The sequence below is a fragment of the Dipodomys merriami genome, unplaced genomic scaffold (assembly GCF_024711535.1).
Source record: "Dipodomys merriami isolate MVZ:Mamm:240054 unplaced genomic scaffold, mDipMer1.0.p SCAF_2084, whole genome shotgun sequence".
NCBI lineage: Eukaryota > Metazoa > Chordata > Mammalia > Rodentia > Heteromyidae > Dipodomys > Dipodomys merriami.
Window position 1 is genome coordinate 10,418 of NW_027203476.1, and position 7,725 is coordinate 18,142.

At 38.4% G+C, this 7,725-nt stretch overlaps 2 pseudogenes; both read right to left on the bottom strand.

Moving 5' to 3' along the window:
- Positions 1 to 2,437: 2,437 nt before the first annotated feature.
- On the bottom strand, positions 2,438 to 2,683 carry LOC138833466 (short coiled-coil protein pseudogene; annotated as a pseudogene).
- Positions 2,684 to 3,133: 450 nt separating this feature from the next.
- On the bottom strand, positions 3,134 to 4,128 carry LOC138833467 (serine/threonine-protein phosphatase 2A catalytic subunit alpha isoform pseudogene; annotated as a pseudogene).
- Positions 4,129 to 7,725: the final 3,597 nt, after the last annotated feature.

The following is a 7,725-nucleotide window of genomic DNA, read 5'->3' on the forward strand; positions in this document are numbered from 1 at the left end:
ACTGGAGATAATAAAAAATGAGTTCAAGGATCAGAAAGACTTAGTTTTATTTTAGTTTATTTCTATCTACCACTTCTGTTCAGCAGATCTTTTGCTACACCTGTCTTTCTGATCCTTGAACTTTCTCAACTTTTAAGTCATTTTCTCATTTAAGTGAAACTTTGTATGTTATTGTTGTTCCCTGACTTTCAGAGTATTACGATAAAGTCAGGGAGTATTAGGGTAAAGTTAGGGAGTAACAATAAAATACAGAGTATTAGGATAAACTTTTTCACGTAAACTACAATGACACATTTGTAGCTCCACCTAGCAAGTATTTAATTCTGATTTAGGCATTTACATTAACCTCTTTTTAAGATAGAGAGTAACCTCTTAATTGTCTCTTTTCACCATAGTGCCCAGGGAAAGTTTGAAATTAACATTTGTACTGAAGTGTTCTTTGTTTCTCTCTTAAAGAGACAAAAAAGAAAATATGATATTACCATAGAAGCCTGAGTAAATAATTTAATGTAAGTTGTGAGAATTTGTATTATTATATAATAAAATGCTTAAGACCCCACCACGATGAGGTCCTAAGATGGCACTGGCTGCAATGGTTGACACAGAGAAGCCAACGTAAGAAAGATGAATTTTAGGCTCCATGTTGTGAGCAAGGAAGTTGTGGGCCTCCCTGCCAAGCTCTCTGAGGAAGATCTGCCGCTGGTGTTGGATTCGGGGGGCCTGCCCACCACTGCTTGGGTCTCCTTTACAGCAGACAACAGATGTGAAGCGTGGACAGGAAATTCACTCTTTCTGAGCTGCAAAAACTAGCTTCTGAAAAGAAAGTTGGTTACAACAGGGTACAACAAATAAACCTTGCAACCAAACCCTAGAGCTGGTATAGAATAGCATGTAGCCTATGTAAGAGAAAGCTTGGTGTTTTTCTTTTCTCTGAAACATCTTTTTCTTAAACAGCAAAAAGAAATGCAACACAATTTTAAATATTTGTAAAATTAGGTCACCAAAGGGATGCAAAATGTTTGCAGTATGACTATTACATCTTTATATAGTTAAAGTCATTCATCAAATCTTATACTAACACATAAAATTATCCCATGATTAAAGTAGTTCAAATCTAATAACCATAAGCTATATTAGTAGATCTCTTTTCCTAGTATAATATCTTGATATTACCTCTGATATTGATTCTTTACCAAATGAAATCTATGAACTACATTTTTAAAATTAAAATAATGACTAAAATTCTACAAACCAATTAGTTGAATTTATAGAAAGAATGAGATAAAAATACTGAGCTTACCAATTATACATATAAAAATCACTTATTCATGATTCTAATACTAGTACAATCATCAAAGAATTTGGTAACAGTTAATTGACTCGGTACAACAAATAAACCTTGCAACCAAATTCTAGAGCTGGTATAGCATAGTATGTGGCATATATAAGATCATTCAAACTTAACCCACTTTCATATATATATATATATATATATATATATATATATATATATATATATATATATATTCCCCATAAGTCTGTTCTGTGACAGAGACAATACAAATCTGGAGTGAAAACATTTGGAGTAAGTTGCTACTTTTATCAATTTTTTTTACCTATTTCTATTTATTCCTCCAAGATTTTCTACTTCTAATAGATACATAACCAAAATGTTTATCTTTTCAGATACCAAGTTGCTTATTTGGTGCAAAATTAAGTTGCTTTTTTGTTTTTAAACGAATCTCAATTTGATAAATTAGTTTCAAATTAAAATCCTCTTTATAGCCCAAATCTGTTTTCAAATAATTAAACAGAAACCATCAGTCCTATCTTATTACTAACACAACTGACAAACTTTAGGAAAGGTTTTGGTTAACATCAGGACTTACACATCAGGTTACTGTTAGGTGATTACTACTCAAAGTACTTTTGCAAATGTGAAACTATCTTGACTTAGGAGAAGAGAAATAGGGAGGATGAGGCAGATGGAGGAGAGGCACACAATGGTGGTCAGATACATACATAAAGCTGTGCATTCAGTACATGATTTTGGTCACATTTCACAACATGGTTATTTTCTTGTATATCTCACTAAGTAAGCATGTAGTAAATGACATTCCTAAGCCTACATATCAACGCAAATTCAATAAGACATTCATCTTCAAGTTAAAATATATGCAATTCTAATCATAAAGTCTCTACAAGATATCTGCACATTTTCTTAGACTAACATAATACACAGACTAATGGAAGTCTCCTGTTAAGTAGTTAATTTTGCCTATATTTGACATTGTTTTCATAAACAAAGGTACTGTAACTTTTAGAATCTACCCACATTTTAAAGGGGGGAGAGAGGAAGGGAGGGTGAAGGAATGGAGTGAAGGAAAGAGAGAGAGGGAGAAAGAGAAGCAGCAAATCCGTAAATGAACTCAATCCCTTACTTTCTTTTGCTTTTTGTGTCAGTTTGGAAAACACTAGAAGCAGACATGGCGTTTTCTATATATTGTCCAAGAACTTGGTTTTCTGATTTCAGCTTCAGTTTTTCTTCCTTAACTGCATCTACTCTTGCTGAGAGATCTTCAAGTGTGTGTTGAAGTTCCAACACTTGATTAATAAGTCGTGTTTTTCCCTCTAGTTCTATCTGATTTTCCACATCAACTGCATCCATGTCAGGGTTCATCATCCTCCTGGGCACTGAACTGTACCTCACACAGAAAAATCATGATGAATGGTCGTCAGAGGGAGAGGCAGGATCCGGAGATCATGCCCTGGGCCAGGACTTCAGCACCAACTGACCAAGAAAGTTATTTGTGAAAGCCAACATGGCCACAGGAGGAGGTCCTTTTGACAAAAGTATGAACAATCAGGATTTACCCAACTGGAGCAGTGAATGTGTTGACGATCGACATAACAACATGGATTGAGGTGGCCAACAGAAGAAGGCAAATAGAATTCTTTTCATCAGAAAAGAACAAGTTTGGTGTAGGCTTGTTCAAGTTCCTGACTATATTACCAAATCCAAGACATTGTGGGCAAAAATGCAAGATCTGTTAATGTTGAGCATTTACTAATCTAATAGATCAACTTAAAGAACAAGGAAAATCATATGTGAAGTTTCTCCAAAAAATCCTTGCTAGAGAAAAATGAGGATATTCAGAAAAATGAGGAGATTCAGCTCCGAGATCTGGTTCTGTAGCTGAGAATACATCACTAAACATAGATGTGCAGTCTGAGGCTTCAGATACCATGAAAGTAGTAAATGTGGCTCACCTCTATGAGGTGCTGGATCAAACTGCAAGAAAGAATATTTGAGAATGCCATTAATGTCCATGATTGCAGCTGGTTACCATAAAGATAACAATAGAGCACTGAAAATCATTACTACATTCTGGTCATGGCACCAGTTACATCCCTCCATCACCAACTGATGAGCTTTAGACACCAATGTCAGCCCTTTCACTGGTATGATTAAATGTCTCAGAAATATCTTGCTCAAAGGTGAAACCAGCTGGAGGAGATATACCCCAAACAGTACCATCATCTGGATCAGACTTCAGCAAGTCACAGACCCTCATGGGGAAATTCCTGTAGGTGATCAAGGCTCAGATGTGATCCAGGGTATCTATGGATGCTGAGAAACCACCATGCAGTTAGAAGATCTGCCCATCCACCAATGCAGTGAGAGGAAGATTGGAAAAGTTTACAGACCTTTTTGACTAACATTTCATTTCCATATTTCCTTAAACACTCATCATAGAAACCATAAACTTGTGTGCTCTCACGATTCCCTCGAAGAATGGTGATGTGTTCATGGTAATGAAATTTAAGAGCTAGAAGCAGTATGACTGTTTCAAGTGAATAATATCCTTTGTCAATATAATCTCCCATAAACAAGTAATTTGTTTCTGGTGATTTCCCACCAATTCTAAACAGTTCCATGAGATCTTGAAATTGCTCGTGCACATCTCCACAGTGTGACTAGACATGGAAGCTCTTGTACATGGGATTCTTTTTTCAGGATTTCCTTAGCCTTCTCACAGGGACTCTTGATGTGGGACTCAGCTGCTTGCATTTATTCAGCTATTCTATCCACGGGTCCAGCACCTTGGTGAGCCACTTCATGTCCATGATGCCATGCTGGAACTGGCGGCTGCTCTGCGCTGCTCCCCCACCACCGCCTGAACACCAAGATCAGTAGAAAACCCTTGTACTTTCAGGTACATTGTAAAAAGCTTTGGTCAGCACTGCAGTAGACAATCTCTCCCACCTCTTCCCCAACACACACCTGTATAGAGTCCACATTTTTCTTTGGGCTTCCTAAGGACAAGCTTGGTCTCCATCTCTACAAAAACGTTTATATTTTTTATTGTAAAGATAATGTACAGAGGTTTTGCAATTATGTAAATGAGTACATGTTCTATCAAGCATTGTTACCCCCTCCATTGTTTCCCCTACTATCCTTTCTCTCCTCCCCAAATCCTCCCTCCCCCCTCTACAACTATCCTTTCTCTCCTCCCCAAATCCTCCCTCCCCCTTCTCCACAGTTGTAACATTCCTTTTCAATATAGTGTCTTGTACATCTCATTGTTACAGTGGGTCAAATTGTATCCTTATTTCAGCATGTTGTTGGTCAAACTGTATCCTTATTTCAGCATTTTGTTATTTCCCTTCCCCTCCCTAAATTAGAAAAATATATATACAAGATCCAGGGTAGCAGAATCAAATGCAGTGAAAACAGGGAAAGAATATACAGGAAGAATATACAATGTACTATGTGATTTTTCTGTTTCTTTTATAAATACATTAAAAACTACATCGAGAAAGATAAAACCACTTGTGTCCCTATCTTGGGATTCATTTTGCTTAGCATCAGGTTATATGTTCACGTGTACGTAGCTTTTGACCTACTCTACTTGTCGTAGACATATTAGTTATTGCGGATAAGGGAAACCATGGGACATATGTTTCTTTAAATCTGGCTTACTTCACTTAATTTTTTTCCAAGTCTTTCCATTTCCAAACAAATGAAACAATGTCATTCTTTATGATGGAGGCATAGAATTCCACTGTGTACATATACCACATTTGCTTGATCCATTCATCTACTGAGGGGCATCTGGGTTGGTTCCATATCTTAGCTATGGTGAATAATGCTGCGATAAACATAGTTGGGTTGGTAGCTTTAGTATGGTCTTGTTTGTGATCATTTTGGTAAATGCCAAAAAGTGGGATTTCTCAATGTAGAGTCTTTTGAGGAACCTCTAAATTGCTTTCCAAAGTAGTTGAACAAGTTTATAATCCCACCAACAATGTAGTAGGGTTCCCTTTTGGCCACATCCCCTCCATCATCTGTTATCAGATTTCTTGATTCTAGCCATTCTAACTAGGGGGAGGTAGAATCTCAATGCTCTTTTGATTTGCATTTCTTTTATGGCTAGAGAAGTTGAACAGTTCTTCATGTGTCTATTGGCCACTCTTATTTCTTCAGAGAACTCTAAGTCTCTAGCCTACTTGTTAATCAGGATGTTGTTTGAGGATTTATTGTTGGAGGATTTAATTGTTTGAGCTCTAAGTAGTTTTTAGATAGGAGGCCCTAGTCCATTGTATGGCTAGTGAAGATCTTCTCCCAATCCATGGGCTTTCTTTTGATCTTTCTAGATATGTCCTTTGCCGTGCAGAAACTCTGCAGTTTCATGCAATACCATTTGTCCAACCTTTGATTTGTTGTGTTTTTGGGTCTTTATTAAGAAAATTTTGGCCTGTGCCAAGGAGCCCTAGATTTCTCTTATTCTTGTAATGTTTTCAGGGTGTCTGCTTTGACTTCATGCACCAGAATCAACTCCAAAATGGATCAAAGACTTCAGTGGTGTATAAAGATCTAGCCTTCTCTCTGCTCTTTTCTAGCTCTTTCTCAGCTCTTTCATTCTCTTCTTTCCCAGCTCTCATTCCCAGGCCTTTCCCAGCGATATGGAGGGCCTACATAGCCTGGTCCTAGCCAGAATGATGAATAAACCTACCCCTTACCTGAATACCAGGTGTGTGGTGCAGTTCTTATTCGGCTACCTCTTTTTAAAAAGCTGACATAAATGGTGCCATGACTCGGATAGAGGGCTTAAAGTCAGGATAGCTGGGATTACTCTATTTTTTTCCTCTTTTTTGTTTTTGTTTGTTTGTTTGTTTTTCCCTTTTTGCTCTGAGGAATACCCACAGTTCTGATGGCCTTTTGGGAACCAGTCTGTCTGCTGTGAACACAGTGCATAGATACCATTGCTGGCCTTCACAACCACGTCCACACCACCTCTCTACTCTGGTGAGTGAAACTACTCTCTATGGCTCTTTGTTGCTCAGTCTCTGTCCAGATGTGGCGCCACGCCAGACAGCTCCTATGGCTTCTAGCTGAAAGGCCGATCACCTCTGAAGCTGAGGACGCTTACCTTTGGGGGCTTGTTCATTTCTCTCTAGAGGGCTCTGGGGGAAGTTGGGACACCGCTTCTGCCTGGTCAGCTCCCTTCTCTCACCGGACTCTCCTACTTATTTAATGGGGTGCTGCGAATCACGCCTGAGCCATGAAATCCCTTTGAAATGCTTCCTGCGCTCCCGGGAGAGACAGAGAGCCTAATTTTAAGCCATTCTCAGATGTACACAGTTTTTGCTACTGCAAGGTAAATGGTCAGAAGTCTGTTTAATTTCAGGCTCTCTTTGCTCTCTATCTGCCATTCATATCCAACTTTCTATCATTTTTTTCTACAACTTTTTGGCTTGTGTCTTGAAGACTGTGAAGCAGGTTGGGTCCCGGGGACCCCCCTCTAGGTTCCCTCTCAAAGGCTAGCCAATGTTGGCTTGATCTATTTGTTCAGGGTTTCTTTGCATTTTTCAGAAATTCACCATCTTGAATTGACCATCTTGGCCATATGGTGGGTTAAGAGTTTGACCCCATCTGACCCTTAACCTTCCACCAAGCATACTAGTCCATCCAGCTATTCTAAGGTGCCTTGCTAACAAGTTGTTCTTTTCACAGGACCTGGTAACTAAGGCCCAACCATGTGATGTGCTTTGTTAGCAAAGATGTCTAAACATTGTTGTCAAAATTTTAGGATGAGTTTTGCCTTTTTTGTTTTGTGTTGTGTATTCTACTGAGTACATGGACCTAAAATACTGGGCATATCTGTGCTAAAATTCTCATCACATCTAATGAGTTTTGTCATTTCAGAATATTTTTTGGCAATTCTTGATGAAGACCAGGTAAGCTCTGCTTATTCTATTTGATCTCCTTGTTGCTTTAATTGGAAAAAATAAAGGGCTTTTGTGGCAAAGATTTCAGTTCAAAGCTAACCCTGGCTGAAAATCAAGTACCCTGTATTTGGATTCCCCCTCACAGACCACCAGAGACTACAACCAATGCAAACAGCAAAGAGTCGTTTATTGCAAGCTCAAGCTTGGTCCTCCATGCACTCGGTAACTGGTGATGCTAAGAGGCCCTGAGCATAGAATCAGCACAGTTTTTATGGTACTAAACAAACAACTTTAAGGTTAACTTTTAAAGCAAGCTAAGCTGGGCAAATATAATTGGTTGACATTTATAAAAAAATATCCTTGTTCCGTAGCTTGACCACAAATGGTTATGAGTCACACATAGTCCAACAATATACATGGCATGTTTCACCCTGAGCTCTGAAGAACCAGTTGGTTGGGCCATTATATGGTTTTAACTGAAACTCTTAGCCC